Source organism: Anopheles marshallii, chromosome 3 (assembly GCF_943734725.1).
Source record: "Anopheles marshallii chromosome 3, idAnoMarsDA_429_01, whole genome shotgun sequence".
In the NCBI taxonomy this organism is placed as follows: domain Eukaryota; kingdom Metazoa; phylum Arthropoda; class Insecta; order Diptera; family Culicidae; genus Anopheles; species Anopheles marshallii.
This window is the reverse complement of record NC_071327.1, coordinates 22,384,168-22,396,874: the sequence shown is the minus strand read 5'-3', so window position 1 is coordinate 22,396,874 and position 12,707 is coordinate 22,384,168.

The window sequence follows — 12,707 nt, the reverse complement described above, 5'->3', positions numbered from 1 at the left end:
TGTCATTTAAAACTTTCTTCGGCGTCATTCGGTGGCAGGAAAACTTTGACCATCACCAGCATTTTTGGTGATCTATCGTAATGTTGATGTTCGCTTATAGCATCCCCAATGAACCTCTTCGCCGTAAGAAAAAGAGTGCATTTTGTGCTGCTGGAGATCTATCGCATGACTCCCGCGATTGTACTGCGCGTGTCTTCAAAGAAAGTTGAGCTTATGCGTTGGTTGCTTATTGAAAGCTCGCGCTAATAACTAGAATTAAATGGTAAGTATTCTTAGTCTCTTCGCAGTCGTTAAAATCCCTGCCTGTTTATTCAAAATTCTCTATAAAAATTCAAAAACAAATCTATAAATGTTCAAAATCTGAGAGAAAATACAACTTACTATTGTTCCGAACAACGTATTCATACCTCATTTTCATTAACATTTCTTTAAAACATATTTTTAAGAGTGTCCTAACCGTATTCTAAGCGTTTCCCTACAAAATAAATTCTTAATCATGATTGAAAAGATTAATGAAACTAATTAACTGATGAGAGAATTGTTTCGGACGCGATTTCATCTGCTTACGATCATTCTTATTATGCTTTGCAAAAACCGCTCTGTCTTAATTATGTCAGAACCTGTCTTATTGTTGTTAATCCATTACACGACATAGAATCTTTCCCAAGCGGGGGTCCAACGATTCCCAATGACGACAAAACTTCCGACGCATCCCACTTGGAACTGCTCATTAATTTGTTTCAATTCTGAAGATTCCGCAGCTGATATTTCGTTTAGCTTAACAAAAACAAAAAAAAGGAACGAGTTTCTCACAATAACGTAACACTAGCAACGATGAACTCCAACCACGGGTAATTCATGTCACAGATAGCCCATCCATTGTCAGAACGAGACCCACGACGGGTTGTAAAAAAAAGGCAGTCTATCCCTAGGAGCTCGCGACAAAAGGGAGATCACGAAGTATTTTTTTTTTTCATAATTCCCTTTTTCAATAAAAACGCTAACCCTATCTCCATCCAGTACTGACGGCCAAATGCATTCGGCCATTGCTACCACGGCTAGTTATGTTTTCAAGGCAACGATTGTCCACCTTGAAGAAAGAGCGAAGAGAAAAAAAAGCGTCCCAAAATGCACAGACTTGTACGCTGTTATGAATTCTAATTACCATTGGCTTGAATGTGGACCCCTTTGTGATAAAACCATAAATTAAAAGTTTTAATTTAATTTCATCTACTCATCTTTTACCCGACGCATCCCGTGTCTCCGTGTGGAGAGGCCCGTTGATTGGTCGTAAAGCAGGACAACTGAAAATACACTTAAGGCTGAGTCGAAACTAATTTACAATGTTAAAGTTTTGCGCTTGGTAGACAGAGCGAGCGGGGAGGGGGAAAAAACAGAAGCCAAACGTGGCAGCAACAACCCACAACCGATGCCGAGAATACGGCGCTCGGAAATACGTAAATTCACGGCAAAAGCGCGAAATGCAGCGAGCGAACGAACCATTTTTCGCGTACCGCACCGTACCGAACCGCCGTGGAGTAAAGACAACAAAAAAATCTGCATTTCTAGAGTGGAAAGATAATTTTTACAACCTCAAACTTTGGTGTGACTTTTCACGCCGCCGCACACTACAGTGAAAGGAAAAGCGGAACAGGTTAAGACCACATTGCCTGCCATGTTTAGTGATAACGGGGGAGAGTAAAAAAAATTGGAAGAACAGAGAAACTTTAAGAATCCGTTTGCGAGATAAAGAAAAAAAAACATCCCCGGCTTTGGTGCTAAAGAACTTTGATCGCAAACGGCGTGTAATGCCTGTAACAGGCCGAGACTTTCCAATCCCTTTAGGTTTCCAGCGGAAGATAACAGGGTGTGTTGATTCGAATCAAATCGGGAGAAGGGGATATTGCATACAAGCTTAAATATTGTTGCTTTTTGGCCACAATTCAAAGCGTTTTTGCGTGTGTTTCATTTTCCACACCAAACTCCCTGGAAACGCTGGACATCCTTCGGATGCCAAGACGCTGATCGCAAGACACAACTTAACGCTAAACAATAAAAATCCTCCTCCGGCGATCGCTAAATGCTCTTAATTGTCAACGTGAATCATCCGCACCGCAAAGCCAAATGGACAATAAATTCCATCTGATATTTTTATCCTATTATTGATATCGTCGGTGCCTTTGCACTGCGAGGCAGCTAAATAATTAATGACACTATTGTGGCTTTACGCCGGCTGCATACGGCAACGACGGGTAGGGCAGAAAAAGAAAAAACCCCACAACAAGCAATCTCGCTAGGCATACTGGCGGACGATTAGCTTTCCCTTTACTCATTAGAAACCTCACTTACACGGCTAATTACGCCGTCGCCTTCCGACGCCTTTGCGACGGATTCCGTCCTAATCCAATCTCATTTTTCGCCGTTTCGCCGGCGCTGGCTGGGAAATGTTCACGAGCCAACCTTAAGACGACCGACCGGCAAGAATGGGCCGGGCGTCGCTCCGCACCAGGGGATTAGTGTGTGGGGGGGGGGGGGGGGAGAGAAAAAAGTGTAATGAAAATAGAACATTCTGATATAATTCGATAAACTGTAATAGGCTTAACGACACCGACGAATAATAGAAATGCTCGTTGCAATTAGGTAATCGGGGCTGAGCATCTTTTACCGTGGGCCTTCCCTCCGGGGTGTGCTGGACAGTGCCGTGCATTTATTTATTTATTTGTGCGCGTTTTTGTTTCCTTCCTTTGGCCAGGGGGGGAGAGGGTGGGGGGATCTTTGTTCATTTATTTGGCATTCCGGGATTTTGGTTTGGATGTTGTTTTTTTTTGTATTATTTTGGTTTGCGTTGGCAGATGCCTGTATTACCTACAGGATGGTAAATCGACCCGGGTGCCTATCAACATCTTCACCGCAACGTACCGAAAGCTTTGGCAAGGAGGTGCTCCGTACAAAAAAAAAAACAACATCGCTTTCAGGCTGAATACATTTGTTTGCCAGCACGCCGGTTGTCTACTTTATCTTCGTGAGCTGCTACGTTTATGGGTAAACATAAACTGCTGCATTAACAGCCTGGCAAGCTGACCAAATAAATAACCCATTAGAAATCGATCGAATCCCTGGGAATCGCACGCGCCAGCCCCGGGGTGTGCATTGAATAGTGGAGCCTTTCTGTAGCATTGGTTTATTTGCACACCGCGTAGGAGGTCCCGATTATCACGGGACCGTCCGGGGAATTCGTTTACCGGGTGGGTGTGGGACAGCTGATCAAACCCGCTGTCGAAATATTCCTAGATTGACGGTACGCTGATAAGAACAGCACCCTTTGCACCGGTGCCGAAGGTTGAAAGGAATGTACGGAAGAAGGTTTGCCATTGGATGATGCTTATGTCACCGAGTGTAAACGAGATTACGCGATAAAACATTTTGATCGCATTCCTGACCTCTGTTCTATGGACCAAAAAAAAAAAACCGGTAACCACGCATCCTGCCACTTCAGACACCGGGCCGTCACCGGGCGGATGGATTCATAATAACGGTTCATTCGTGCTAACGTGCAATAAAGTAAAAAAACCCGTGCACATTTGAACATTCCTTCCTTTACATACGCGAACCGTACACATGCAGCACAATAGAGGGATTGGAATAAAATTGTCAAGAATTTGGAATTCCAGATGTGTGAAACTATTTCTTGCGACAAAACGCGCTGCATAACCGTACCGGGGATATCGGTCCACCGGTAAGAAGCGACGCGTCAACTCGGTGAAAATCACGGCGGCGCCACAAACGAGGCGATCACGTACGCAACATAACACCACCAATATTATGCTCCACAACGTCAACGGGTCCTTTGCGTTGCCTTTCTTTTTTTTTTATGACATACAGCGGGAACAACAACGGGTGGAAATGTTTTGGGACACGTAATAAGTGTATAATATTACAAAGAAACGGGGAACAAACAAACGTACGGCACCATCATCCATTTCTGGGCGCGTATCATTTCCCACCCCCCCAATGGCTCCCTACGATAAGCGATGCAACGAGCTGCTGTAGTTCGTTCACGTCCCAATCCCTTCACACGGTGCTAAACATATGGTGCTGGGGCGCCATACAGAGCGCTTTGCAGGCACCACGTCATACGCAAACTTTTGTCGAAATCGCGAGTTTTTAATAAGATCTGTCTTTTGGTAAAGTTTCCCACAGTGGATATACCTGCCCCGACAGCTAAACCACGACCCAACCCAACCAACATCCCAAGGTGCAGGTGGAAAATCAGCTTTTCCAAAAACATTTATGTATAACTCACTATGTATATAAAAAAATGTATGTTCGTGTCTGTTCTTCTGAAGTATGTATTTGTGGAAAATGCAACGATTTTTGGCACCTCCTCCCCTCACCACCTCAACATAAAATTAACGCTCAATTGAACGCTTTGTTGTGCGAGATTCAGAACCCAATCGACTCGATAATTTTCGCTGGCATTTGGTGGAGCCCTAGCACCCATCACCACACGCAACCGAACGGCCGAACCGAACGGGGTTTTTTTTTGCCTCCGAAAATGGGGCTTCGCTTATTTTCGATCCCCAATCTGCCGTGCCTGGGCGATGGCGAGGTGTGCACCGCGTGTGCAAATTTATGACTGTGGTGAATATTTCGGTGATTGTCGGCATTGCCAAATTATCCAATGTAGCAATGCTGTGCAGCACAATCTGGTTTTTCGGGGGGTGGCCACCTTTTCCCGAGATAAACTAGACGGGCGAAAGGGTGTGTGATTGGGGGGGTAGGGGAGGCACAACAAAATGGTTGAGGAACCGTATTTTTGAACCGAGCCGTGCCACCGATTTGTGCACCCACTGTTCCGGTTAACAATGACAATCGTCGGTGTGCTTTATTCAAGTGGTGTGGTGTTATTGTGTGGCTAATGCTGACGGTTTTGCCTAATGTATCGGCAACAGCAAGCAGAAGAATGATGAACTATCGCTACACACAATACAACATTGTTGGGTGATCTTTTGCCGGCATCTGTTCGGGTCTTTTTCTTCATGCGATGGCTCGCTAAACTTTTTTAGCTCTTACAATTTTTACAATCCACATACGACATAATACTGATGTGTATGAAGAGTGATTTGGCCACCAGCAGACTGTAGGGTCGCTGTCATCAGTAGAATCACTAACTCTTTTGAGAAGAACCTAGATTTGGCCAATGCTCAACGTGGCCAATGTGGTCTTTTCGATCACACAGTCGATTTTCTATTCTAATTCACAGTATTTTCCAAAAATAGAAACCTTTGCAATGACGTAACGTGACAAGAGGTTCACAAGATTAGCAGCAAACCCTGTTACATCAGGCGGTGACATTTCTTGGTATTTGGTATTAAAATACAATACTGACATAGCTGAACGTTCTACACAATATTTCCAGGAAATTAGACGAAAGACTTCATCTGTGTCACTCAAACGCACTGTGACTGTATCACTCCAATTGTAGTACTTACTTACTTACTTACTTACACTCCTTCTACAAGAGTCCTCTAAACGTCGCTCACGGTCGAGCGCCTTCTCCCGCCAATCCAATATCCCGGCCATTCTGACGGAAGCATCAACGCCATCACTCCATCTCAATTTCATCACTCCTCTGTCTTTGTGGACGATCTAAAAGAACTTTACGGGCTGGGTTGTCCGGTGTCATTCTCATGACATTACCAGCCAACAGGAGCCTGGCGGTTCTTATCCGCTGTATGACAGTAAGTTCGCCGTACAGCTCATACACCTCGTCATTGTAGCGGCTCCTCCATTGCCCTCCCATAAATAATGGGCCAAACATCCTTCTGAGCATCTTCCTCTCTCACGCTTACCCATTTTTACGTCACCCCTGCGTAAGGCTTTGTTGTAATTGTAGTACTGTATACGGTATGACATATTTTATCTTAATATTGGGACGGCCCGGTGGCATGTTGGAGCAACATCATGTCCACTCTTCACACGGACGGATCGGACCAAAATCCCATTCGGACCAATCTCCCCCATAGCAAGGGCTGACTTTCCGACTACGTGGTTAAAACAATTCGATACAACCACGCGTTTCTAACGAAAAAAAGGTTGCGAACAAGTACAACGTTTCAGCTTTAAATTGCTATTAAAGTCAAAATAACTGCTAGGTCGTTGTAATGCTAGAAATGTACGCACGTCATAAAGATCGGTTACGCAATTCTTCCACCCATTATCGTTATTTTTTTTTTCTTAATCGTGCTCGTTAGCGTCTCTACTTACGGAGCAATTCCGGCGAAAATTTTTCAACCAACCATAAATTTCTCCGAAAAGCCTCACTGTTCACTTGCGTAAAGAGCGAATATTTTGCAGGCCGTATTTCCCATGCTCATCTTCGATTCGCCGAATTTATGGAGTATATTTTCCGGTCGTTCATAAACACGAGATGGATTTGGCTAATCCATTTGGAGGTTTATTTCCCATTCTCATTGCTCAGGACACTGGGACACCACAGTCCAACACGACAAAATTAAGTGGATCTGAAGCGAGCGAGGAGCGACAATGTTACCAACGGAAAATCCCCAGCGTTAAACGTAGTACAGCGGGCCGAGCTCTGGTTTGGTAACCTTAAAACTCTTTCTAACGCACATTGCGGTTGACATTCATTGAGTCAACTTCAATTCACAGCAGTTGCACAAAGCGTTGCTGTGGTGAATGATTCATTTAGCGCAGTTGCATGAAAATGAATTTCTCTTCCCGAACTGAAGGCCACGGGTTGGACAACCGCAAATTAGACTAGCAGTCAGGGTGCATTAAGACGGACTGCTGGATTGGCACCCCATTTCGGATGCGTTACAGCGTGTTATTCAATCGCGATCGGTACTACCTTTTCGCACCAGCCAAATGACCCACCCAACCCACGGTGGTAAGGATCACCGTAAAGGATTTCCCCCACAGTGACCATCGTTTATTACCCGGTGCGATGCCCACCGACTCCCTAACCGCGAACGATTCTTTCCACCCTGAGCCACCTGTTCGGCCACTCGTTCACACCTAACCCGGAGGCTAGAAATGAGCAGGATGCACCCTAAAAATACACTGGACTTAAAATATTGTGCCATTCCCTCGCCGTGTTCTGCAGCGTTTTGTCGAGTTGTGAATATGCGGTTTTGTTGAATAAATGGTCAGCACTGTCACTGGCCTACTGGGTAGTAGGGTAAATGGCCCACTGGGTAGTTGAGCAACCACTAAGACGCCCCGTTATTACATTTGTCCATGCCGCTCATCCCATTCCGTTCCGGTCGGCGCCAAAAACCACTCATCCTGGTGCTGTGCCGGTGCTTCGCTTCCGATGCTCTCATCGCTGGCCAGCTAGCTTTCCATTTTAATGTTTCATGCAATCAGCCTCCCGGCACAACACTTTAACTTCGCTGCAAAACACTTGGCTTACGGTGAAAGCTTACGTTTGCCTTTTCCCGGTACTTACCAGAATAGATACACACAGCTCACAATGTTCTTGACCATTGTGTGGCTCCGCTCGCAATTCAGACAATGGCCACGGTTTCGCCGGCATCCGGTCCGGCCGGGCTGCCAACAAAGGCGTGCAAATAGTACAGTATTACCGCCTGCTCACAACCCACACGCCGCCCAACACACCGGACCAGTGCGACGGTGAGCCATAAATTTTAATTCCAAAGCGTTTGCTGGCAGCAATTTCGAGACAAATTTCACACAGTTAGCATCCTCCCCCGAAAAACGCTTCAATATTTTACACAACAAACAAGACCACCGAAGCGACAGGCCTGAAATGGTTCACATTCACGGGCGCACGAGGTACGAGCCAGCGCTGTGTTGGTGGATGTTGGTGACTAGTTAGTGGGTAAAGCAATGCAACATTTAAGTGGTTGATTGCTCACTTACAGTACTGTTAACCTGTTTGTTAATAAGTATCGAAGAATTTCCTTTTCTTCCGACCTGTTCGGTGCATTAAATTATGTTTCGCACGTTAAGCAAATGATGTCTTCTGCTAGGGAAACGTCATCACCAATCAACCTTGAAACTTTCCTGTGAAACAAAAAAAAACCGAGAAGCAATTCCATATGTCTGCAGCAATGGCCGTCAGCACTGGGCACGAATGTCGGAATATTTATCAAACAAACTAAAGCAAAAAGCGATCGCTTCGTACCATGATTCCTCCCTGCACGAAGCGGGAGACATGCTAGGCCTGTTTCGTATAAACTTTGCCGAGTGTTTGTAACGCAACAGCAGAAACGGAACACCCCCTTCCCTGAAAGGAAACTTTGCAAGTGCCCCTGATGTGTGCACACCCGAAGGGGGCCCCAAGTTCAGGGCGGAAAAGGTTACGAAGCCGCTCAACCGCAGCATGGCCAAAATGGAAACTTTTAATTGTTGTAAACGTTGGTGCTAATCACGCTGACATTCTGCAAACGGAACTGCAAACAGGGATCCCACCCACCAAACCCAAACACCATTGATTAGGATCGATGTACAGTTTTATGATACAGTAACGTAACGGAGGTAAATTCGTGCCACAATTTATCGTCGCTGAAAAATTAATGTCCAATCTGCACCTTTACCGACAAAACGCGTTACAACATTATTAAAAGTCCACTCTGGCGCACGGGAACACAATGGTTACGGAATTCCTGCAGTAGATTGACAACATGATTACATTCAATTATGATTAATGCACCGATCTGCAAAGCAAACGCACCCAACAACCACCCCGTAAAGCAATTTCTGACCTCTTTCTGTGTTGCTCTTCTGCTTCTGCTCTGCTCCTTTTTGAGACCACTCATCGGCCACGTTCTCTTACCTTTTCGGCACCCCCCACAGAAAAGCAAGTAATAGCAAAATGGAAATGAGCAGAGCCAGGCTAGTTTAAGGACAATAGAACAACCTTAATTTTCATTCCTTATTTTTGTTTTCAATGCCTTTTTGTTTTTTGTTTCTTCCGCAAGCGAAATTGCTCTATAAAAACACAATAGCCGAACGACCGAACGGGACCGTCAGGCGATGGCTACGACGAGGACACGACGACGTCCGCCCACGACGGATGTGACTGCGCCCTGCGGAAGATATGAAAATTTATGCTTCAATGTCCCACAAATTTACCATCGTTATCTTTATAGAGAGCGCACCGTATCTTAGTCGTCCATTTGCCGTTACCGTACGGGTACAGGCGGGTGGGTGGCGAAACCTTCACGACGACGACGACGACGACGGCGTCCGTGTCCAACAGTTGCTAAATAACGAAACGGACGGATGGACGAACGACTGCGTTCATTATCATTTGTTTGCATTTATTTATTGCGGAGCATTACAAGATTTTTCAGCCACCAAAGCGTTGTATTTCTGCAACTTCCCATTTTACTAATTTTACCACCCTGGTGCTCTAGCGTGCGATGCGAAGGAACGGCCAAACCGGTCCCCCTTACTCCGTACCCCGGTTCCGTATTAGTTTGGCAAAAGTTCCCAGCACACAATCTTCGGCTAGTCGAGTCGACTTTTCTCAAGCTTACACCGATAGCGATTGGGACGCCTTATCATTTATGGTTTAATGTGGACAGCATGCTCAAACAAGCCGAAAGCCTACCGCACTGCCACAGTTGGGAGGAAATCTCCACTACACTGCGCCATTGAAACGGTGCGCCGGGGCTGGCCGCTCGGTTGGCAAAACTTTCCCAGCCAAATGCACGAAAAACTGTCATCATCGTGCCAGATTTGTAGAGCCTCCGGTTTAATTAAATTTTAATTTTCATACAGAGAAAATTTAATTTGGCCCCGCATATGGCGGAAATGGCTCATTACAGTCCTACTCACACAAACCAACTACTATCATCCCTTGGGAGGATATTAAAAATAAATGTTTTAAACCTCTCTCTCTCTCTCTCTCTTTCCGAGAACCACAAACACACGCTAACCAATTCGGGGAACGAATGCTCTTCATTGTGCTTAGGTTTTCTTTCAAATCGTTGCACCCATGACGCTCCAAAGTGGTCATGATTTTTGGGGATACTACCCATATCCAACTGCCCTTGAGAAGATGTTGGGTGCTCCTGCTATTAAGATGGGACATGGAAGCGACGATTGGACATTTTCTCAACCTGTCAGCTGGATCTGAATGAGTCTGTGATCTTTCCGAATTCTTCAACGCACAAAACGCTCGTCTATTTCTTTTCCAATAGAGTTCTTAAGAGCCTAGCGTTGTCTGTTGTCCCCGGTGTCATTACAAAACAACGCAAGATCTTTGAAGATCCTTGAAGAATATCCTCCAGGAGAGTATGGCCAACAGGAAAAATGTATATTTTTAGCGCATTTGGGTGAAGGAACCTTGAAGCTCCTTCAAGAACATCCCCAAAATAATGGAATCAAATATTAAAAACTTATTTTTGGCACATTTGAATGAACTGCTCGAAGCGTTTGAGAGAAAATTTCACAACACAAGAAAAAACCCCCCACAATGACCCACTTGTAAATGCTCGTCTCGCTGACGACTTCCCTCCAAGCCGGTTTACGGCAAAATGGTGCAGGATCACTTGACGTTTTCCCGTTCTGCCCCGGGAACAGTCTACTGGGAGTATTCTGACCTTGTTAAAAAATGTTTGTCTATTGACTTGAGTGACGGTTATTAAAAGGTAACCTTTTGCGACCCGGTACACCGTCACACCGAACACACGGCTAAACAAAAATCCGCAGTGACGCAGAGTTATCTTGTGCCGTGGATTGAGTACGAACCGTCCGGTAGGGGAAAAGTAAAACGAAAAATCACAAAACAAGGACATATAGAGAACCGAACAGCTCCATGTCAACATCCGTAAGGACTGGGGGCAACAACAGCGACAACAACAAAATTAAACAGCAAACAGAGCGAGGAAAAAAAAAAACGGAAGAAAACGTGGGAAGGGAAAACCCGCACCGTCCTCTACGACGGACGCAGCATTATGACGTGAGAAGCATGGTCACGCAGACAACACCTTCATCCGCTCGGTACGGTCACGATCACGACGACCGGAGGACACTGTGCGCCTCTCGCACAGCGCTTAGTTTTCGCAGCAGTTGCAAAAGGATTTTTTGTACCCTCCGGTGTGCCCTTTATTTATCTGACGTGTTCATTTTCCCCCGAGAAAAATGGGCAGCAAGAGCAAATGTCCTCCGTTGTGCTCCCGCCAGCCGTGCCGGGCCCGACGAAACGACGAACCCGGTCGAGGGAGAGAGCAACTACACAGCATAAACGCTAGGCGTGGAAAAGACAAACGTGATAAAAATGCTTTCAACAGATGAATTATATAATAATAAAATATATAAACTTTTTATAACTTTGCCTTCTGCACTAGTGGCCGGGTGTTGCTGGAGCGCTCTCGGAACTCTTAGTGTCAAACAAAGGAACGAAACTAAACATCCGAAACGGTGGCTAAAGCTGAAAAGTTGAAACAACGGTGGTACGGTGGCGAGGGTAGCGTGCGGCACTGTGCAGAGTAATGACTTTAATAACATTGAGGAAACTTATCTGTCGACGAGGGAAACGGACATGGACATGAGAATGAGAAAAATGGAATGGGAGAGCAGGAGGAAAACTGGCTAACGGAAGCACGGAAAGAATAAACCCGGAACTGCCCGGACACCAACAGTTTCCGTTCTATTGTAATGGCTGCACTTTCGAGCGGAGAATCGTCCAACTTTAACCATTTCGCAGTGGCATTTTTGGCCCGGAGACGAGTGGGCCGATTCTCCCGGCCCTCGATTAACTGGCAGTGGCATGTCCTTTTGCGTCCCGTTCTCAACCAGGTCCGGTGAGCGTACGCTTTATCGCACCACGGCGGAACAATTTAAACGAGGCATAGAATGTAGCCATCATCTGAGCAACGGTGGGGCTTGCGTAAGCTTGCACGGCATCGTTTCCTTCGTCCCAGTGGGTGAGAAATCGTTGCCAAGTTATTTGCCCAGTGCCAGTAAATCAAATAACAATTTTCCGATCCTTTGCAATCCATCGATCATCGCACTTGTATACAGTTGCACAATGATGAACGATCGGCAGTTTGGTTTTTTGTTTTTTTTTTTTCGTTTTGGTTTGATTTTTGGACGCTGGGAACGGGGATCGCCCCACTGCAAATGGGCACCGGACCAACGCAAAACAACCGTATAAGCATTTTGCTGCTAACTGTATGAAAAATGACACAACTTTTCCTATTGGCCCCGACCTGGGTAAAAAGCCCTCCCACTGCCGTGCCGGAATAATGGTGCAGCCCCGGAGGGTAAGTCAACGCTGAGTCAAAGAATTTCGGAGCGTCATCAAATGCGGCGTAAACATCCGGAAAACCAGACACGTACCCGGGTCGTTTGTACTTTCACTTCTGCGGGTATGATTACAGAAACCATAAATCTTGGATATTGCTATCGGAGGGACACAATGAAGAAACAACGGTACGTTATGGGAGGAAAAGAGGGGTGTGGAGGGGGGTGAAGACATACACAAACACAACCTTTCGCACCATACGAAGACGTAATGGGACACGGGAGAACAAACCGCCTAGAGCACTTTCGTCCTGCCCGACCACACACTCCTTTTTTTTTGCACTCCTTTGCTCAGGGGGCCAACTATAACGTTAAGGTCCAACCGCCATCGAGTATGACTCTCTGCTGTTGCCGTTTGCCGCAAAGTCACCACATAAATAAAATGACATTATTTGCTGCTCCTTCTT